This window comes from Pseudophryne corroboree, chromosome 12 (assembly GCF_028390025.1).
Source record: "Pseudophryne corroboree isolate aPseCor3 chromosome 12, aPseCor3.hap2, whole genome shotgun sequence".
Lineage (NCBI taxonomy): Eukaryota > Metazoa > Chordata > Amphibia > Anura > Myobatrachidae > Pseudophryne > Pseudophryne corroboree.
The window spans coordinates 126,078,311-126,102,232 of NC_086455.1; the positions used below are offsets into that span (position 1 = coordinate 126,078,311).

Here is a 23,922-nt window from a genome sequence, read left to right on the forward strand (position 1 = left end):
TCAGACTCTTCCCTATATATACATATAAATACATTATATACTGTAGATATACATAAATACACTATATATATACAGTGGGGATTGAAAGTTTGGGCACCCCAGGCAAAAATTTATTTTAATGTGCAAAAAGAAGCCAAGGAAAGATGGAAAAATCTCCAAAAGGCATCAAATTACAGATTAGACATTCTTATAACATGTCAAAAAAAGTTTGATTTTATTTCCATCATTTACACTTTCAAAAGAACAGAAAACAAAAAATGGCGTCTGCAAAAGTTTGGGCACCCTGCAGAGTTAATACCTTGTACTGCCCCCTTTGGACAGCTGAGACCTGGCAGTGTCATGGATTGTTCTCAATCATCGTCTGGAAAGACCAGGTGATGTCAATCTCAAAGGTTTTAAAAGCCAAGACTCATCTGACCTTGCTCCAACAATCAGCACTATGGGTTCATCTAAGCAGTTGTGTAGAACACTGAAACTGAGAATAGTTGACGCTCACAAAGCAGGAGAAGGCTATAAGAAGATAGCAAAGCGTTATCAGATGCCCATATCCTCTGTTCGGAATGTAATTAAGAAATGGCAGTCATCACGAACAGTGGAAGTTAAAGCAAGATCTGGAAGACCAAGAAAAATATCAGACAGAACAGCTCACAGGATTGTGAGAAAAGCAAGTCAAAATCCACGTTTGACTGCACGATCCCTCCAGGAAGATATGGCAGACACTGGAGTTGTGGTACACTATTCCACTATAAAGAGATACTTGTACAAATATGGTCTTCATGGAAGAGTCATCAGAAGAAAACCTCTTCTACGTCCTCACCACAAAAATCAGCGTTTGAAGTTTGCAAATGAACATATAGGCAAGCCTGATGCATTTTGGAATAAAGTTCTGTGGACCGATGAGGTTAAAATCGAACTTTTTGGCCGGAATGAGCAAAGCTACGTTTGGAGAAGGAAGGGCACAGAATATAATGAAAAGAACCTCTGTCCAACAGTTAAGCATGGGGATGGATCAGTCATGCTTTGGGGTTGTATTGCAGCCAGTGGCACAGGGAACATTTCACGAGTAGAAGGAAAAGTGGATTCAATAAGATTCCAGCAAATTTTGGACGCTAACTTGATGCCATCTGTGAAAAAGCTGAAGTTAAAGAGAGGCTAGCTTCTACAAATGGATAATGATCCTAAACACACCTCAAAATCCACGGTGGATTACATCAAGAGGCGTAAACTGAAGGTTTTGCCATGGCCTTCACAATCTCCTGACCACAACATAATTGAAAATCTATGGATAGACCTTAAAAGAGCAGTGCGTCACAGACAGCCCAGGAATATCAAAGAACTGGAAGACTTTTGTAAGGAAGAATGGGCGAAGATACCTCAAACAAGAATTGAAAGACTCTTGGCTGGCTACAAAAAGTGTTTACAAGCTGTGATACTTGCCAAAGGGGGCAGTACAAGGTATTAACTCTGCAGGGTGCCCAAACTTTTGCAGATGCCATTTTTTGTTTTCTGTTCTTTTGAAAGTGTAAATTATGGAAATAAAATCAAACTTTTTTTGACATGTTATAAGAATGTCTAATCTGTAATTTGATGCCTTTTGGAGATTTTTCCATCTTTCCTTGGCTTCTTTTTGCACATTAAAATGAATTTTTGCCTGGGGCGCTCAAACTTTCAATCTCCACTGTATATATATATATATATATATATATATATATATATACATATACACACACACACACACACATATATATATATATACATATATAAATATATATACACATATATATACATATATATATATATACACACACATACATATATATATATATATATATATATATACTGTACATATATAATATATATACACATGCATAAATGTAAAATCTTACTTTTTTAAAAGTGCAGCAGTTCTGTGTTCGGTCCACCCCTGCATTGGCTGCTTTGCAGTGGGGAGGGAGGAGTAGGAGACTGGCGGATTAATGGCCGGAGTCCGACTAACTCCATAAGGAACATGGGAGGAGGAGCTGCTTCAGCTGGGCATGCACAGCAGCCCTCCACCCCGATCGGCAGCCATATTTTTTAGGGGCAGCCGCCAGGAGTGCCTGGTCTGACGCCGGCATACCCACACTGCATACTGTGCCGCAACCCGCATCAGCCGACTGACACTGCACCCGCTCCGGCGCTATCGCAGGCGGCTCTGCTCAGATGTGCAAGAGCAGAGCCGCCGGCGACGCTGATGATCGGGTGCCCCACTGACCACCTCCGTTAGCTGAGCCTGTCCCTAACATAGGCAATTGTCTAGTCTGCCTACAGCTAGTGACGGCTCTGCCTCCAGTACAGCGGCGCCTCTCTCACACTGCACGGAAGATGCAGTGTGTGGTCTTTCACCTGACCGCACATTGGCCCTCATTCCGAGTTGTTCGCTCACTAGCTGCTTTTAGCAGCATTGCACACGCTAAGCCGCCGCCCTCTGGGAGTGTATCTTAGCTTAGCAGAATTGCGAACGAAAGATTAGCAGAATTGCAAATAGAAATTTCTTAGCAGTTTCTGAGGAGCTCAAGACTTACTCCTACACTGCGATCAGTTCAGTCAGTTTTGTTCCTGGTTTGACGTCACAAACACACCCAGCGTTCGCCCAGACACTCCCCCGTTTCTCCAGCCACTCCCGCGTTTTCCCCGGAAACGCCTGCCTTTTTCCGCACACTCCCATAAAACGGCCAGTTTCCGCCCAGAAATACCCACTTCCTGTCAATCACACTCCGATCACCAGAACGATGAAAAATCTTTGTTAGGCCGTGAGTAAAATACCAAACTTTTGTGCTAACTTACTTGGCGCAGGCGCACTGCGAACATTGCGCATGCGCAGTTTGCGACTAATCGCTCCGTTGCGAAAAAAAACTAACGAGCGAACAACTCAGAATGACCCCCATTGCTCCTCCAGTACAGCGGCGCCTCTCTCATATTTGGGGGGGGGGGGTGCTGCCCCCTTGCCCTCCCCGTTCCGACGCCTCTGCATGTAGTTGAATGCAGGATGGAAGGCTATATTGCACATTCATACACCGGATCGTGCAGTGTGTATGGCTGACCGGTATATCCTTCCGTCGGGTCGGCTGGAATACACTTCTGAAGTATACCCAGCCTAAGGGCTGGGGTGTTATTGTTAGATCAGTAGGATTAATTGTGAGGGTTGGGGTATTTGTGTTAGGTTTTAGGATGAAGGGTGAAGGTTAGGGTACTAATGTTAGAGTAACAGCGTATGGGGTTAGAATATTATTATTATTATTATTATTATTATTATTATTATTATTATTAAGTAGAGACAGTGGCGGAACTAGCGAGCAATGGGCCCATGTGCGACAAAATGGCTTGGGCCCCCCCCCCATCCCATCCCATCCAAGTCCACCCCCTCACCCCTGGAGAGGATCTGGTGAGGGGGGCCTGCTCAGGGAAGTGGATACCTAGCAACAGTGCCGTAACTAGACATTTTAGCAGTGTGTGCAAGAAACGGCATTGGAGCCCCACAAAAAAACATAGTGGCGTGGCTTCGTGGTTAAGGGGTGTGGCCACAAAATAATACCAATTCATAAAACGGTGCACAGTAGTCTCCATTATTCAAATTATGCCGCACAGTAGCACCACTACACCAGGTAGAGACCCTTTTACACCTTACGGCGGACAGATTCCTCTTTTTACACATTACAGCAGACAGCGTCCCCTTTTTACACATTACGGCAGACAGCATCCCCCTTTTTTACACAACGGCAGACAACGTGCCCTTGTTACACATAGCGGCAGACAGCGTACATTTTTTTCACATAACGGCAGATAGCCTGCCCTTGTTACACATTACGGCAGACATCGTACACTTTTTACACATTACAGCAGACAGCTTGCCCTTGTTACACATTACAGCAGACAGCTTGCCCTTGTTACACATTATGGCAGACAGCGTGCCCTTGTTACACATAGCGGCAGACAGCGTACACTTTTTACACATAACGGCAGACAGCCTGCCCTTGTTAAACATAGCGGCAGACAGCGTACACTTTTTTCACATAACAGCAGTCAGCCTGCCCTTGTTACACATAATGACAGACATCGTACACTTTTTACACATTACAGCAGACAGCTTGCCCTTGTTACACATTACAGCAGACAGCTTGCCCTTGTTACACATTATGGCAGACAGCGTGCCCTTGTTACACATTACGGCAGACAGCATCCCCCTTGTTACACATTACGGCAGGCAGATTCCCCCTTGTTACACATTGCGGCAAGCAGATTCCCCCTTTTTACACATTGCGGCAAGCAGCTTCCCCCTTTTTACACATTGCGGCAGGCAGATTCCCCCTTTTTACACATTGCGGCAGGCAGTCCCCCTTTTTACACATAGCTGCAGGCAGATTCCCCCTTTTTACACATAGCGGCAGGCAGATTCCCCCTTTTTACACATTGCGGCAGGCAGTCCCCCTTTTTACACATAGCTGCAGGCAGATTCCCCCTTTTAACACATAGCTGCAGGCAGATTCCCCCCTTTTACACATAGCTGCAGGCAGATTCCCCCTTTTTACACATAGCGGCAGGCAGATTCCCCCTTTTTACACATAGCGGCAGGCAGATTCCCCCTTTTTACACATAGCGGCAGGCAGATTCCCCCTTTTTACACATAGCGGCAGGCAGTCCCAACAAAGAAAGAAAGAGACGAAAGAAAGAAAGAAAGAAAGAAAGAAAGAAAGAAAGAAAGAAAGAAAGAAAGAAAGAAAGAAGAATTATACTTACCCTCTCCGCTGGCTCAGGCTCCTCGTGCAGCTTGACGATTCCCGGGCAGTAGAGAAGGAGGAGGAGGGAGGTGGAGGAGGGAGCCGCAGCAGCGCTGTGTTATTGGTGGAGGCGCTGCTGCTGCTGCCCCTCTGCTTCACTATAGGCTGTTCTCGAAAGACAGCCTATAGTGAAGCAGAGGGGCAGCAGCAGCGCCTCCACCAGTAACAAAGCGCTGCTGCGGCTCCTTCCTTCACCTCCCTCCTCCTCCTCCTCCCCCCCGTGCCGCTGCTCCTCTCATCTCCAAGCGACCCTCCTCCCTCTTCGTGTGTTACAGAGGCGGCAGCGTGTCTGGTGCTGCGGCTGCTGCCCGTAGTGCCCTGGCCTGATCTGTTCGTTACGACGGGCGGGCGGCGGGAGTCGCAGGACGCAGACCCGACGGGAGCGCTGGTGTGCGGCTGCGGCATGATACAATGAGTCATTGTGACTCATTGTAATGCCGGCGGCTGTGGGCCCTTGAGTGCGGCGGGGCCCCAGTGCAATGCACTGCCTGCCCTGCCAGTAGTTCCGCCCCTGAGTAGAGATGTGTGTTGGACCATTTTTGCTGATTTTGGTTCTAATTCATCGCCTGTTTTTTGGATTTCGGCCACGACTGGTTTTGTTTTTTTGTACTTGGCCGTTGGCTAAATATGTGGGTGTTATTGCGCTCACATTCTTTCATGCTACTTAGATCATTTTATTTTGCTTCCTGTCCTTTTGAGCTACTGTATCCTATACAATGATATAGTTAGCACTAAATTGATTATCTCAATAAATGAATACCCAGGATGAATATTTTATAAGAGCATGAATAATAAAAAGACATCCCCGTGTGACATACAGTATCATTATACTATTGTGTTACTATTCTATATATCTGCAGAAACATAGATAATAAGTTTTATTGGGTTTAATTGGCCGCTGGCTAAATATGTGAGTGTCCGTCTCTTTGAGCCTACACGTAGAGGGAGCCTAATAAATGTAATGTTCACAATCTGATGACATTGGCGGTCAGGTATAAAGACTTTGTACTTGCACAAAGCAGGACTCCTGGTTCTTGATAAAGCCGCCCTGCTGTGCGGTGAAATGCATTGAAGTTACAGATCCTTGCGGTGTTTGGTGAAATTTTCCCTATCCAGCGACACATCCAGTGTTCTGAAGCATGCACAACCCTGAGCAGAATATTAGCCTGGTACCTGGACCACCTACACAGCTTGCCCACCGCAGAACATTGATATCTTGATGGCTGTGACACACAAGGGCTTGGTTCGCACCAAGCCAGCGGTGCACATGTGTCCAGTCCATGTGACGTGCTCACTACCTGTTCCCAGCCGCACTGTTGGTCCCAGCAAGTAGTGAGAAGGACCAAGTATAAACATCAGCTGTACGTGCACAGTGGTCAGACACTTTGGGGGTAATTCAGAGTTGATCGCAGCAGCAAATTTGTTAGCAGCTGGGCAAAACCATGTGGGTCATTCCGAGTTGATCGTAGCTGGCCGGGAGAACCTCTTCGCTGCCCGGGTCGCAGCGGCTGCTTGTGACGTCACGCAGCCGCCGCAGCCTGCCCCCCAAAGGTCCGGCCATGCCTGCGTTGGCCGGACCGCGCCGCCATCCAGCTCCCTCCCGCTCAGCGATCGCCTCTGCCTGTCAATCTGCCTGCACATGCGCTGGCGCACTGCGGCGCCAGCGCATGCGCAGTTCCGACCTGATCGCTGCACTGCGATAAACTGCAGCGAGCGATCAGGTCGGAATGACCCCCCATGTGCACTGCAGGGGGGGGGGGCAGTTATAACATGTGCAGAGAGAGTTAGATTTGGATGGGTTATTTTATTTCTGTGCAGGGTAAATACTGGCTGCTTTATTTTTACACTGCAATTTAGATTTCAGTTTGAACACACCCCACCCAAATCTAACTCTCTCTGCACATGTTATATCTGCCCCCCCTCCCCCCCACCCCCCCGCAGTGCCCATAGGGGGTCATTCCGACCTGTTTGCACACAGCGTTTTTTTTGCTGCGGTGCGAACGGGTGCGGAATGCGCTCGTGCAGCTGGCGCGTGCGCGACGTTGCCCGGTGACAGGGGTCGCCGGGTTACGTTGCGGCTACCAACTGAAGCGGTCGCAGTGGCGACCGCTAAGAAGATTGACAGGAAGGAGGGGTGGATGGGTGGATCCGGACCGTTGGAGAGCGTTTTCGAGGAGTGGTGAGTAAAACGCAGGCGTGTCCAGGACAACGGAGGGCGGAGGTGTGACGTCAAAGCCGGACCCATCATCGCTGGATCTATCGCACAGGGTAAGTATGTCCAGGGCTGCTCTACTTCTGCTTGAAATTTTTGTAGCTTAGCAGGACTGCACAAGCGATCGCAGCCTTGCTAAGCTAAAATACACTCCCCCATAGGCGTGGACTATTGATCGCAGCAGCAGCTAAAAGTTGCTGGCTGCGATCAACTCGGAATGACCACCATGGTTTTGCCCAACTGCTAACAAATTTGCTGCTGCAATCAACTCTATACCTTAGTCTTTATTTCACAGTATCAGACTGAGACCGTATTGAGACTGACTATCTACATCTAACAGTCTCCGTGGTTGGGGTTCCATTCTGGCACTTTATTCCATACATCATCTTGATATCTAACTGGATATCCATCTATAGTTATCAAAAATGGATTCCCTTATATAGCCTATTGACCAGGGACGTGCAGTCAGGGGAGGCAGAGCCTCCCCTGTGATTAATTATAAAAATAATACAAAGAAGATACTTATGACACATATTCTGTGTCATAAGTATCTTCTTTATTTTATTCTAATAATTTTAACTCCTCAAATTAGACAATGGGAATGGGGATAGAGCAGGGGTGAGGCCAAGCACTGGGCTGTAAAAGCCCATTAACAAAAAATGCTGAAAGCGGCACTTAAACAAGTGCCTTGCTGACAGGGAGACCACGCCCAAGTTAGCGAAGCAGCTGTGACTGGACAGCAGATTCAGTGTTGGATCCGCTTTCCAATCACCCATACGCGGCGCGGCAGGCAAAGTGGCGGCGGGTCACAGCGATGAGCAGCGGTGAAGCGGGTCCCGGCAGTGAGCAGCGGTAGAGCGGGTCCCGGCAGTGAGCAGCGGTAGAGCGGGTCCCGGCTGTGAGCAGTGGTAGAGCGGGTCCCGGCAGTGAGCAGCGGTAGAGCGGGTCCCGGCTGTGAGCAGTGGGTGGAGCGGTGGCCCTGAAGGCGGTAGCGGTGGGAAGCCCAGAGTTGTGGTGCATGCGGCAGTGGAGGCCAGCGCTCTACCCTCTCCTTCCTCCACCCTCGCAGCCAGCAGCAGCACCTACTCTGTCCCGGACATGCAGATGAGAGAGGGGGCCGCTGGGCTAGGTATTGCATTGATATAAATCATCAGTCAGTGCCTCCCCAGCCTATGACCTCACCGCAAATCACTGCTATTGACTCACAAATGGCGTCCCTAGGCGGTATTAACTGGTTTAATAAAAACTATATTTTTACATATATAAATTTGTTTATGTATGTATTATCAAGCGCTATTTGGGTCTATTTTTTCCTTTGTCCTTTTAGAGGCTTGTATACCTCTTCTACTAGTGGCTGCTGATATACATTTTCTATAGAGCATCATTAGGTGCAGCGCTTTGGAGCATTGCTTTTCTTTCTTGGTTTTGGTTTTGTATTTTTTTTTTTAAATGTAGGAAAAAAGCTAAAATCACATAATTTGGGTTGTTTCTTGTTCCTAGAGAATTACTAACATCACTAACATTAATTTCCACTAATTTTCAGTCAATTTTAACCACATCACAGCTCACAATATTGTTTTCATCCAGTTTAGGCCAAAGGCTGCAGTAATCTGGCTGGTTACTAAGCGACAGAGCTGCGGCACAAACACGCTGTAATTTATAGCACATCTATGAAACTTTGCTATACAGCAGTGGCAGAAATGAAAAGTGGTGCAAGATGTAATTGTCCTTGGGCCCTCCCTCTTTCCCTTATGTTGGATATTAAAAAGGACATGCACAGTTAACAAACCAAGCTTGGTTTATTTGGGCACCCACAAAACAGGGGCTTGAGGCAGCTAAGCTAAAATCTCTGCAATGTCATCATCACTATCATCCTCACCCTCGTCATTGTGTACATCAGCTTAAGTAATGCAAAGTCATTTTGTACAAGGGTCTCCAAATTGCCTTTTAGTAGTAAAAGGGACTCTGTGAAATGCCTATTTGTACAGTGTCATTAAAATAATCCTCCACCATTCTTTGGACGGTGACTGCAACAGATTGAGTTGCAGTAGCGGTGTCACTAATTGTAGGCAATTCTTTAAGACCTGACCAGATGTCAAAATGTTGTGTTGACTCCTCTGCATCATTACTGGGTCTTTTGGGAAAGCTGAGTTTTTTTCCTGGCAGCTGCCAGAGAAAGTGGATGAGGAGATGTCATCGTGTTGTGTACCACTTGAGCTGCCAACTTGCTCACCAGGAGCTCTTTGCATCTCTTAAGATCTGGGTCAGTTGGATAGAAAGACATAATTTACAACTTAAACCAAGGATCAAGCATGGTCGCCAAAATGTAGTTATACGATTTTAAGATATTGGCAACCCTTGACACAGAAAAAGATTGGATCAGCATCTCCAACGCACACAAAGAGAAGCACAGTTCAGAGTTCTACACGGCTCTCTTAAGAAAAAAAATAATTACAATCAGCAATAGAGTTGGGACACAACTCACAACATCACTGTGTCACTGCAGGTGTCAGTCGCCTTTCTCCATATCTCTCTTGGCATAGTGTTCTGTGTTCTTGAGCAAATCTTTTTCCACTGTTCAAATTCCTACTTAATGTGGGGATAATTTTATACAGTGCACCATAGGAACTTTCAGTTGTAAGCCATGTTGTCACTGGGTGCCTGCCATTCCGGTAATTTTGTAGTCCGCCCTGAAGTATTAATGTATTAATACAGAACTACTATATTTAATGTGCACTGGCCCGCTAGTCAGGGCTTGCTACATTGTTCAGTATTCTGTAGTGTCATATCAATCCGCTGCTAATCAGTACTATACTGTAGTTTTCATTAGTGGAACAATTGCTACCCAGTGGTAAAACTGTTTCTTGCATCCTATTGATCCTCTTGTGCCTTATCATGCCGTACTTCGCCAACCTGCGCAATTTGTATGGTGCAACTAGGATGCCTGTATGGCCTAGCAGCTCTGATGAGTGTGGCTACATCTGTAGCATAGCCATGATGGTGTAAGTTATCCGCTGTGCATCTGGGTGAAAGCTGTCATACTTGCTTCCCCTTGCAAAGGATTGTTTCCCAGTCAATTGTTTTTTTTACAATCCTACTAGTAGTCTTCTTGGTCCACTTCTTGGATGAAGATCCATCCCCAGCAGCAGCAGCAGGCCTAGAGGTGAAGGATTCTTATGAGGAATCCTGAATAAGGGAGGAGTCACCTAGCCTTAACATATTGAATGCAGGACTACCTCCGATCATTACTGAAGATATTGAGGATGCAGATGTTGGTGGAGAAATAAGGTGCTGGGATCTAGTTGAGAGATGGGAGCTAGCTGATGCTGGACTGCTTGTTGCTACTTTCTGATTTTCCCCAAAACTTTCCATGAACTCACTGCAAATCACTTAACAGGGAGGAGGTTCCTAGATTGTTAACATCCATACCTCTACTTACTGTGGTTTTATAAATGTTATAGATGTATTGACAATTGTGGGCAGGTATTGGGTAAAAATAATTCCACACATAAGAGGTGGATTTATTGTTCCTATGCTCAGGCATGACCATTGCCTTCTTTTTATAAAGGCCAAGAGCTAACTCCACTGGTGCCTGACTTAACACAAACAACATCCTCATCCTCAACATCATCATTAGTGCTGGCGTCAGCTACACAAATTTCCCGCTCATTTTCTTGCACTTCCACAGTGGCATCCTCAATTTCTATGTCTTTAGCTATACTTCTGCTGCTCAGTACTACATTTCTAGAGGGAGCAGAAATGGAAGGCGGCTTCTCTGTGAGTACAGAATCAGAAAGGTCAGACTCACACATAGCACTCAAGGACATACTCCTCAAGGATTTGTTTCATTTCAGTTTATGAATGCACAGTTTGTTCTATTCTTAGAGTCTTTCCTTGCCTCTGCATGTGGTGAATGGCATGTTGCCATTTTTTTCTCTGCACCAAACATTACCTTTATTAGGTGTTTGTTTCTTTGCCACTGTAATTTTTATTTTATTTTTGATGCCTGAACTTAGACCCTCTATGCCCTTGAGCATCGGCTTTAGAAGCTGACATTGAAAGACTAGCATTGTCATCATGACTGGTGGCAGCAGCTGCAGTGCTAGTATTTGGTTGCTCTTCTCTAAACTGATCGGTACCATTTTTCAATTTGCAGAGCACTCTGTGGAGTCACATGGCTTAACTATGCCCGTGAACAATGCACACTAGGGCAAAGCACACCAAACAGTACAAACAATAGATCTAAAAACATTTTTTACGTTGCAGCTCGGTTCAAACTGCATGGAGTCAGAGGGCATTGAACAAAGCACACGAAGGTAAAGCGCACCAAACAGTAACAACAATAGATCTATATTTTGGTGTTTTTTTTTAAACATTTATACTTTTATTTTTATTTTTTGAGCTCACAGCTTGATGAAAACTGCGAGGAGCCATGGGGGTTTGAATAAAGTGTACCAAAGTAAAGTGCTCAAAACAGTACAAACAATATAACAACTATATACTGTAAATATTTTTTCTTTTTCTTTTTTGAACTCACAGTTTGGTTCAAACTGTGCAGAGTCGCAGGATTTTGAACAAAATGCACTAAGGTAAAGCGCACCAAATAATTGAAGAATATATTTATTTTTCATTCCTCAGCTCAACTCTCAATTCAAAGGGATTCTATTTAATTATGTACATGAATAATAAACACACAGGGGTACAGCACACACAGGTTGTGCAAACTTAAAAAATATATTTTTTGAAGCTTTTTTAACTTTTTAATTTTTTTTAAATGACAAGTGGCCATGACAATACATACTGTAGTGCTGCTTGTGAACACACAGCCACTTTAGATGGACACAGCTCAGCCAATTTAAACACAAGAGTATGGTGCAGCACACAGCAGCGTGTCCCTTGTATACACTATGCACACAGCACAGCCACATGTTATGAGTCTGGACACAGCACAGCCAATTTAACCAGCAGAGTACAGTGCAGCACACAGCAGTGTGCCATACACTATACACAGCACAGCCACTTTAGATGGACACAGCTCAGCCAATATGAAAGCAGAGTAGAGCTCAGCACACACCATGAGTACAGCACAGCATACAGCAGGTTGCCTGAGAACAGAGTGAAATGACTCAGAGTCCCATCCACGAGGCCCTTATATAGAATCCAAAACCCATGAGAATCTGACACTAGTAACACGATGTTTTGCCTTGATGTGGAATCCAAGCTTGATGGGAAACCCTGAGCTGTTGCTCAGGTAAAACTTGAATCCTGGAAGTACGAAACGGTTCGGAATCCTGGAAGTACGAAACGGTTCGAAATCCGAACTACTCATCTCTAATAATAAAAATAATTTTATTTATACAGTCCACTTTTTCCAATAGGACTCAAATCTCCCTAGAGCAATCTTATAGCTTCCTAGAGCAATCACAATAGTTCATTAGAGCAATCTCTTTATCTCCCTAGAGTAATTGCTATACTGTAGCTGCTTAGCGCAATGACTCTTCTCCCAAAGAATGAGGCTGACTGTCTCTATTACTTTGCTCCAAAAGGGTTTGAGGAGAGAACATTCCCGCCATATGTGCATAGGAGTTCCTATGGCTTCCTCACATCTCCAGCAAGACTCCTGGGTACATTGTAGCTAATGCACTGGGGCATCTATACCATCAGGAGAAAACTTTATAGTGAGTTTCCAATAACCAACATGTTCAAGGAACTAGAGAATGTATTTGGAATTTCCAACCAATCATCTTCCCCCCAAGTCTTAATCCAGCTCTGTGCAGACTTATATACGAGTTCGGTATGTGTTACCGCCGCACAGGATGCCGAATGTCAGTATACTGACAACGGCATCCCAATTGGTAGAATGCAGGCAGGGGACGAGCGAAACGAAGCCCCTTGCGGGCTCGTTCTATTCTCCCTGTATGGGTGTCGTGGACACCCATAGAGGAGGAATCACCTACCTCGCCGGTATACCGGTGGCGGTATGGTGCCCCCGTCAGGATACTGGCATCGGTATTGAGATAGCTGGGATCCAGACGAGTGGTATGCTTACCGCATACCCTATATACAGCTACATGGATGCCCTATGTAGTATCTTCCTTCAACTTTTTTCTGTCTTCTCTTTTCTCTGTTCTGCTGTTAGTTTTCTGCTTGCATTGGCTTCTTCATGAGCCGTCATGAAGAAGTTTTGTAGCACTCTTGCACACTATGCTAAGGAGCCTGTGAGAACATGCTCCCAACCCTCTGCTAAAAATCAGTTCAAAGCACAAGGTATTTGTCTACACCATTAACAGAAATTATATTTCAGCTCCGTTGTGTACAATCCCTAAAAGCCTTACACAGGATGATTACTTTAATGGTGCTCTGTAACACAGATGGGTGAGATTGGCATAGACAATAAGAGTCCTAGTTCATCCACCACTTAATGATGTTTTATTTGACTTACTCTGGCATCCAGTCTCCAGGTAATGTTTAGTAATCTGCTTAACAGAAAATTTAAGGCTCCCCATAAAGAGAGTCGGCCAAGTGGCAGCAACCTTGCTGAGCGTACTTACACAGCACAGTTAATCCATCTATTTAACTGAAATTGATAGATTGCCTGGATGTAAAGAGCTTTAAACCACTTTATTTTTAGGCTCCCATGGCATTTCTTCAGCCCTGACAATGAAAAACATCACAGTGATTTACTGACCCCACAGCGAGCCTGGCCAGAAATCTGCTGACAGTTTTATCTATAACTGCAAAGCGGTGTGTTTTCTCCCCTAACAATTTATATAAAAAATGAAGCATCAATACCTGCACTCAGAGATGCACACCACAGAGAACTACTGTTAAAACAATAACGTGGAGTGTGTGTGTGTGTGTGTGTGTGTGTGTGTGTGTGTGTGTGTGTGTGTGTGTGTGTGTGTGTGTGTGTGTGTGTGTGTGTGTGTGCGTGTGCGTGTTCTGCTGAAACATACAAAAAAAAATCCATATATAGATATAAAACTATATATTTTCATTACATAAGGGAAACAAATATACTGGGGTAAATTTACTAAGATTCGTATTTTCCCGTTTCAGGTCAAAGTTCAATCACGAATGACATCGAAAGTGTAAAACTGCAACTTTTTGAATTTGTTACGATGGATTTACTAAGCTGTCGTATTCGGGTTTTTCTTTTCTTCCGATGTCGATGTCATTCGTGTTTTTTTTGTGTTTTTTACGGCAGTGATTAGCAAAACACTGCCGACTTTTTTACAATTAATCTCGGCCGGATCTGTGTGATCCGTGCTGGGGTTCTATTTTTTTTTTTTTTTTTTTTTAATTAAACACTGTAAAATTTTAAAAAAAAATTGCGTGGGGTCCCCCCTCCTAAGCATAACCAGCCTCGGGCTCTTTGAGCCGATCCTGGTTGCCGAAATATGGGAAAAAAAATGACAGGGGTTCCCCCATATTTAAGCAACCAGCATCGGGCTCTGCGCCTGGTCCTGGTTCCAAAAATACGGGGGACAAAAAGAGTAGGGGTCCCCCGTATTTTTAAAACCAGCACCGGGCTCCACTAGCTGGACAGATAATGCCACAGCCGGGGGTCACTTTTATATAGTGCCCTGCGGCCGTGGCATCAAAAATCCATCTAGTCACCCCTGGCCGGGGTACCCTGGGGGAGTGGGGACCCCTTCAATCAAGGGGTCCCCCCCCCAGCCACCCAAGGGCCAGGGGTGAAGCCCGAGGCTGTCCCCCCCCCATCCAATGGGCTGCGGATGGGGAGGCTGATAGCCTTTGTTGTAAAAGAAAAGATATTGTTTTTAGTAGCAGTACTACAAGGCCCAGCAAGCCTCCCCCGCATGCTGGTACTTGGAGAACCACAAGTACCAGCATGCGACGGAAAAACGGGCCCGCTGGTACCTGTAGTACTACTACTAAAAAAATACCCAAAAAAAGACAAGACACACACACCGTGAAAGTATAATTTTATTACATACATACACACATACATACATACTTACCTTAAGTTCCCACGCAGGTCGGTCCTCTTCTCCAGTAGAATCCAAGGGGTACCTGTTGAAGAAATTATACTCACGAGATCCAGGGGTCCAGGCTCCTCGGGAAATCCAGGGGTAATCCACGTACTTGAAAAAAATAACAAAACGGTGTCCCGACCACGAACTGAAAGGGGACCCATGTTTGCACATGGGTCACCTTTCCACGAATGCCAGAAACCCACTTTGACTTCTGTCTAAGTGGGTTTCTTCAGCCAATCAGGGAGCGCCACGTTGTAGCACTCTCCTGATCGGCTGTGTGCTCCTGTCCTCACTGACAGGCAGCACACGGCAGTGTTACAATGTAGCGCCTATGCGCTACATTGTAACCAATGATGGGAACTTTCTGCCCTGCGGTTGACCTAAAGTGACGTCACCGCTGAGCAGAAAGTTTTTTCACGGCAGTGTTTGTTTGTTTTTTTGCTTTGCACTTCTTAGTAAATGACCGAGATTCATACTTAAACAGCCGCGTTTTGACCGATGGTGTATTAATTCGTAATTTTTTACTTGGACTTGCAAAAAATTACGAATGCCCTCATCTCTGCCGTGATTAGTGTTTAGTAAATTACCGAGATGACACTTTGATGAAAAAACGGCATCTCGGTCAAAATCGGGAGCTTAGTAAATTTCCCCCACTGTATGTAAAATATGTCTTTATCTTTGGTAAGTAGTGATGTCATCACTTTTATATGTAAAGTGTCGGTGTCAAAGTAAAAAAAATTATATATATTTAGAAAGTAGTGATTTCACTTGTGTCATATTACTCAGGGGGAGATTTATCAAAGCTTGGAGACAAAGTAAAGAGAGAAGTGCCAACCAATCTGCCAACCAATCATACTTCTGTAATTTTACAGGCTGTGTTTCAAAAATGACGGTTAGGAGTTGATTGGTTGGTACTTTATCTCTCTTCAAGCTTTAATAAATCTCCGCCTCAGTCTGAAAGTGTTAAGTGATATTGAAAGTAAAACCCTTCTGCATAACTCCCTACATTTTGAAGTTCCAACTCGGGAATCCTTCGCATGCCGAAGGTATGCCCTTCTGAAAGGGGGTGTGGTCTTGGGGAACAGGGGATTGGCTTAATGGGAATGCTGCTATCACTAGCCACGCCCCTGTTTTCATCCCTGTGGAAGGATGAGCAGCATTCTGTGAGCTCCTGGCCATGCCCCTAGCCCCACTCTCACGGAGAATAGACCCTGTGCAAACTAATTAAGGGCATGGTGATGCTGGAATACGAGGAAAAGCTTGCAAGGCTAGGCATGTTTACACTGGAAAAGAAGAGACTAAGAGGGGACATGATCAACATCTACAAATATATAAGGGTACAATACACAGAGCTTGCACTGGACCTGTTTTTGGTAAGATCCGCTCAGAGGACACATGGACATTTGCTTATGTTAGAGGAGAGGAGATTCTGCACAATGAGACGTAAAGGTTTTTTCACAGTAAGGACAATACGTGTTTGGAATTCCCTGCCTGAGGGAGTTGTAATGGCGGACTCAGTCAACACCTTTAAGAATGGGTTAGATAAATTCCTAATGGATAATGATATCCAGGGTTATGGTGCATAGTCGCGCACTATAGTTACTATGAAAAGAGGAATAAAACACAACGGCTGACATCAGCATCAGACAAAATTTAGACCAAAATAATCCTGCATAGGAAACCACAAATAGGTTGAACTTGATGGACAAATTGTTTTTTTTTTTCAACCTAAGATACTATGTTACTATGTGCGTACAGCATCTGTTCACTGCTGCTCTGCTAAGTAAGCAGAGCTGCAAGTGAGTTAGGGTCTCCCAACAACACTGCAGCCTGCGGGTGGGACAGTAGGACAGTCCCTGAAAGATGGAACAGTTGAGAGGTATGCTTCTGGATGTGGGACAAGCAAATTCCTTTGCTTTATGTTGAAAGGTGATTATAAAGAGGAATAATCTACATTTTTATTGTAACATTAGCTGAGAGTTCTAAAATCTGTATTTATGCAGAATTTAGCCATCATGGACAAGCATTTCTACTAAACTGGATGATTGCCCAGGGACCAGTATATGTTTAAAAGGCATTAACCTATTAACAGCATTAAAGTGTATTATGGATATTGATGTACTTAAAGTGACATGGTGTCAAAGTCATAATTCAAAAATCATGCTGACAAATGACATGAAATACTATTGTCAGTTAGGGCATACCTCACCAATATAAACAGCATACTGAAGCTTTTAAGACCACAACTAACAAATAAATATGTAGGAGAATTAGGCTTTCACAAAGTCATAGCATGCACCATGAAATGTGCAATAACACTGGCAACAGAAAAGCAATAATAAATATTTATGACCAGGGTTGGACTGGCCCACAGGAGTACAGGGGGAAATCCCTGGTGGGCCCTCCTGCCTGGGGTCGGGGGTGGGGCCCTCCTCCTCCTCTAGGGATCAGGTTCCAGACTATGTTCTTGAATAATACATTATACATATGTTACCTAATACTGCTCATAATTATGGTTTATTGTCTACACTGTGTTGCTGTTATTAATCTGCTACATTATCATTTATGCACTAACAGTATTTACTAAATATATTTATCAAAGGGCCCAGCCCATGCATTCCCTAATGGTTAGGAAAACCAATGTGGCAGCTGGCCACAACCCCTCTGGAGACTGGCCACACCCCTAAATATGGGCCCTTACCACTGTGTTACCCCGGTGGGCCCTTCATGCCCCCAGTCTAACACTGCCAGGGGCGCATCAAGAGAGGAGGAGGCCAGTGTGCAGTCTCCATCTGGGCCCCTTATTTTTAGCTGGCAAGGCAATAGACTCTAGGACTAGGAGACCCTAGTGCTGTCCCAGAGTCTAGTGCGCATGCGCAGGTCTTTGGGAAAATGACGTGATTTTTCTACTGCGCATGCGTAAAATGCTGGGAAAATGGGCACTGCGCCATTTTCCTGTTGTTTTCGGCAGTGCTGCTGCTGCAGATGTGGAACTCCTGAGGGTAAGTATTGTTAAAAATGGGTGTAGGGTGTGCAGATGTACAGGGTGTGCAGGGTGTGCTGATAAAAAATGCAAAATATCAGGGTTCACATCACAGACCCCTACTAACATGGCACAACGTAAGACATGAGGGACACTGTATGCAGAGAAATACATGTGAAAGAAGCATAAAGAACCATTATTATTAGAAATTCATTAAGCCCAGAGAGTCATTAAGTCCCCTGCGACATAAAATATCCAAACGTAAAATCCAGCGCGACTCCAGTTGCAACAATTTCTTTACTCTATTGCCACCTCCCCCTACAAGGGCTCAGGCACTTGGTCAATGATTTTATACTTTCCATTGGCTATACTGTGCTTGTATTGGGTAAAATGGCAGGCCACTGGTTGTTTACTTGTGCCAGAGAGCAGTGCAGATGGCTAAACGGTGCTGTGCCATCCTTATTCTAAACTGGCATTTCATTTTGCCTACATAATACAGCTCACACAGGCACATAATTATGTAGACCACGAACATAGAGCTACATGAGAATGGCCAATTGATCTTGTATCTTGCGGCAGTACGGGTGCACCACTACATCCCCAGGTGACAGGTAATTACATGTTGTGCACTCCAAACACCTAAAACAGTTCCGTTCCTGTTGCTTAGAAATGTGTTTTTACCACTATGTCTTTGATGTTCCTATTACATGTGTAACTAGGCATTATTCTAGAATTGCGTAAAGAACCCAGATCTGGATTAGTGAATACAATATACCACAATTCCTTCGCTTTTGTTGGTTTAGGAGTTATTAGATTATATTCATTAACCCAAGAAATTACTTTTTCTATATGTTTCTGTTTCATTGGTTAAGGCTTTAACCCTAACCTTTTTTAACTCTTTCATGGGATAGGCCTGCTCTAAAAAAGTATTCTTCATGAGATCAAGTTGTCTCTCTGTCTCTATCTTGTTACTAGTGACTCTGAACACTATCAAAAATTAAAAGTAAGGTACACCCTTCACTGTAGTTGTCGGGTGGAAACTGTCATGTCACTACAACATATTTTGATCAGTGGGTTTCAAGTACAGACTAGTTCACCCGACTGTAGTTTAATTAAAATGTCCCCCCACAAAAAATATATCTGAATCACTACAAGTGAGTGTAAATTTAATCAGACTGGAGGAATTATTTTGTGCCAAAACCAATTCAGACAATTGTTCATGTCAATGCCAGACAACCAAGAAATCATCTATATATCGACAGTCCAAAATAATTGATTTAGCAATGTTGCTGTCTTCCAAAAATAAAGTGCTTTTTACCTCCCACATACAGCAATTGGAAAAAGATGGTGCCACCAATAAGCCCATGGCACAACCATTTTTTTTTTTTGTCTGTAAAATTTGCCATCAAAGATAAAATAGTTGTGGCTCAATGTAAATTTCAACAACATTATAAAGAAATCAATCTCAGGTCCTTTATATTGCACACTGCCTGAAAGGAGATGTCTAATAGCATATAGACCATTCCCATGTGGTATGCAAGTGTAATTTCTTGATACATCTAAGGTAGCCAAAAGTACAACCTCTGGAACAACCTCCATTAACATCAATTTCCTTAACAACATAGTAGAGTCATATAAATGGGTAACTTTACCCTTCACACAAAGCTATAGGAAAGTATCAAGATAAATAGCTATAGGCTAATATGATCGGTCTGCCGGGAGGCCTCTTTGTGGGAACTGTTGGATATTCATTCAACAGTATACTATAAATCTCAGCCGAGATAATATCAGAATAAAGCACTTGCTGCAACAGAAGTGTAAGTTCTTTTTTATACATCAAAGTGGGGCCTTTATCTAACAAACAATACGCATTAATCTTTTATTAACCAGATTACATTTCCCATACTTGAGAAATGTGTTATGCCCGAATTTACATAAAAAAACAATTGTAAAAAAAACCTGGGCCTCTCACTAGTTCCCTTAAACCTGCACAGCCTTCTCGGCCTGCTGGCAGGTAAGACTAAGCTTGGATTCGGCCCCTGTGATCAGCCATGGGTGTCTGATACGCAGGGTGATCACCATGTGTAATAAAAAAAAAAGTAAATAAAAAATGAATACTTACCTGCACCAAGGAAATGGTGATCAGTGATCCAGTGACGGCAGCCGGTCATCTGATCACTGTGCTCCCGCTGTGACCGCAGGTGCACTAAAGTGATGCTGTGAAGCTGGTATCTCACTTTACAGCACCGGGGGTAACAGAGGAGCAAAGGATCACATGACTTGCTGTCATAGCTGCAGGTAAGTGTGAGCGCAGGGATGGGTCGCAGTGGGGCAGCCAATGGTGGTGGTGGTGGTGGCACATGCACGGTACAAACTCTGGGTGTTTTTCCTGAAAAATACTGATAGTTGTGGTAAGAGGATTCGCAGGGACAGAGCTTTCTCGCAAGCTCTATCCCTGCATAAGATAATTGAGATAACTTGATGTCGCCATGCCTAATATGTCACTGCACTGCTATATAGCGGCCAGCAGTGCTGGGAAGGAGATAAAAGTTTTAAGAGGGGAGGGGGTGTGATTTCCCCCTCCAGTGTCTGCCCCCTGGCCTACAATACCCTAAAGGCTACTAGTACGGGGATGGGCTTCTCCTAACCAGAAAGCAGAGTGATAGCGTACTTCCAGCTTTTCGCCAAGATGGACTCTTTTCTGAGCCTGTGGTCCAAGTAATGGAAGGTTGCTAAATTTGAGAGAAAAGTTACATTTTCACTTTGCAAATTTAGGTGCTAAAAAAATTTCACATTAACAAATGTAATGCCCCTTCTACACTTATCTCCCTACATTTCCTCTTTCATATCCACGCCTTCACAATCCACTCACCCTCCCTCTGACAGCCTCATCTTCTCTCCATTATCACCTCTTCCTACTTTCATCTTAAAGGTTCCTCACTGGATGCCTCAACTTCTGGAAGGACCTCCCTAATGTAATCAAACTTGTCTCCAATTCTATAAAATTGCCCTTTAGACTCTTCTCTACACCCAAGCCTTTCACCCCTACTCCTAACCTTCCAAGCATTGCTTTACACCATATCTTCTCCCCCTTCTTCCATCTCTGTGACCTTTCATCTTCTAGAATGTAAACTCTTGCAAGCAGGGACCTTTCCCCTTTGTGTTCCCCACATAATTATGAGTTATGGACACTGCAGTTATATATATATATATATATATGTAAGGTTATGTGATTGGATATATTAGTCTGTGTCTATGCATATTGTATGTCTTAGCTCTTTGGGGGTAATTCCGACATGATCGCTGCTGTGCGTTTTCGTACCGCGGGCGATCAGGTCCAAACTGCGTATGTACCGCAATGCACAGGTGTGTTGCAGGGGTACAAAGCGGGTCGCCGCTCAGCGATGGGTTTGTGTGACAGATCCGTTCGCAAAGGCGATCATAAGGAGATTGACAGGTAGAAGGCGTTTGTGGGTGTCAACAGACCATTTTCAGGGACGGTCTGGAAAAACGTAGGCATTCCCAAGTGTTTGCAGGATGGGTGTCTGACGTCAATTCCGGTCCCGGAAAGGCTGAAGTGATCGCAGCGGATGAGTAAGTCCTGGGTTACTCAGAGACTGTACAAACTCAGTTTGTACCGCTCGGCTGCACATGCGATCGCACACTTGCACAGCTAAAATACACCCCACTGTAGGCAGTGACTATGCAAACGCAGGACTGCAAAAAAAACCTAGCGAGCAATCAGGTCTGAATGACCCCCTTTGTGCAATGCCACGGTGCCCTTGTGGAAACATATAAATAGTCACACTGGGCCCGATTATGTAGTGTCGAATTCACAAAACTGTACAGCGCACACCCACAAAATATGCAGCACACATATGCAGAACCGTATGGTGACGTATACACGCCTGTCACTGGCTGTATTAATTGCATATATATTCTGATTGTGCGGATTGCCTCCAGCACCAGCTAGCTACGTCTGATTGGCTGATTGCAAATTCATGTCTGAAAGCGATAGGTGATGATCGTGTATATATTAAATGATTTCTTACTGACATTTTAATTAGAATGTTTTTGTAAGTGAAAATTAATAATAGATCTGTTGTATAATAGAGGATTTATTTTATTTAAATCAGATCAAACAGCAAATCAAAACAAGTGCTAATAAGGATTCCTTTTTCTTACGTCCTGGTTGGGTGTAAATGTGTCTGACGTAAATGTGGTGAATATGATACTGATGCATACAGTAGCTGGATGCATGTCACCATATGCTAGCCTCAGTGTATGGGTATAAGCATGTTATTTTGAAGTGTGGTTTTTTTTTAGCATAAATTATTTCCAATATGGGTCAAACAGCATCCGGTCCCCGGTGTCTGAGGATGTTTTCTGGCTCATAAATAATCCCATAGACTAAATAAACAGTGTAAAATCTCAACAGAAAACTATTCCGTTCCATAATATTATATCTCATTATGTCTGCATATTTGATGATCTGTATGTAAGTTCCCCTGTAACCATAGTACATAACACATAGGGGCTGATTCAGAGATGGATGCAGCCGCACTTCCATATGCAGTGGCCGTGTCCATCTGGTCTGCGCACGCGCACTGGCCGCAGTGCACGTGTGCGACCCTTCTCCTTGAGGATAACTGGAAGACGATTGACAGTGGTGGGTGTTCGCAGGGCGGCAACGCGGAATTTGGGGGGCATGGTGGTCCGGAAGCATTTCGGGGCAGATGCGTGATGCCACACGAAGCCGATCCGATTTAAACAATGGCGATGGACCACCTGACAGCGCAGCCAGGTCAACCTTAATTGGATGTATCCAAAATGTAATTGCGGACTCATCAGGAGGCGGCCCATCACACATGCTGGGTGGTCTTGTCCTGTGCTGAACGGCCCCTAGCATGTGAGGAGATGAACAAAGATCTGGCTGCGCACGCAGCAATCTGAGTCCATCTCTAAATCAGCCCCATAGTTTCTCCATCAAGTCAATATTTACACATTACTAAAGATTTTATTTTCATTTACTGACACTCTGGCACCAGAAGTAACACATGCCAGGCAGATAACTAACTCTCAACTGACTACCGGGATGCTGTCATTGATTGCTTTGTGTCTCCTGTACTGTGCAAAGTTTCTAGCAAATACAGTTATTCTGTCTATCAACATGAAAACAATACTTCAAAGTTTTGATTTACAGCAGACATTTTCTTGTAAATGCCAAAGTGACATAAGTGCATGTCACTATGCTTTCCAAAGTATAACATACTTGCCAACACAAAGACAATGTCCAAATATAATTTGCTTGTGGGCTAATGAAGCTATATATTGTGTGTAGAGCACTCCGTACGTATCTAGGGAGGGACTCAAACAAAACCCATTCAACATTAATTGACCACTGGACAAGATCATAATAGAAATCTGTTATGCTCTATAAAAACATTGGACACTACATCCAACAACATGATCGACCTCTGGACATGATAATAATACAATTTTATCACACTCTACTGTATACAGTATATACAGAGATCAGATACTGCCCAACATAAACTGACCACAGGACATGATCATAATACAAATCTATCATAATCAGTGCTTAAAGTGGTCCTGGAGAGGTGGTGGAACTCACCCCCCACCCCACCCCAGCGCCCCAGATCCAAAGGGATTGCGCGCGCCACAAAAAAGGGGCATGGTCTCAAAAAAGAAATGGGCATGGTCACCCAGTAGAGATGCCCCCAGTTATGCCCCTAGAAGAGATGCCCCCTTTAAAGCTGCCCCCTGTAGAGCTGCACCCAGTAGAGATGCTCCCTGTAAAGCTGCCCCCTGTAGAGATGCCCCCTGTAGAGATACCCCCAGTACAGATGCCGTAGTAGAGCTGCCCCCAGTACAGATGCCCCCTGTAGT

At 44.4% G+C, this 23,922-nt stretch overlaps 1 protein-coding gene across 2 annotated transcripts in view; it reads right to left on the reverse strand.

Moving 5' to 3' along the window:
• The window catches only part of SLC35F4 (solute carrier family 35 member F4), a 402,934-nt gene that overhangs the window by 285,092 nt on the left and 93,920 nt on the right, over positions 1–23,922 (reverse strand). The gene's annotated exons all lie outside the window — the stretch shown is intronic.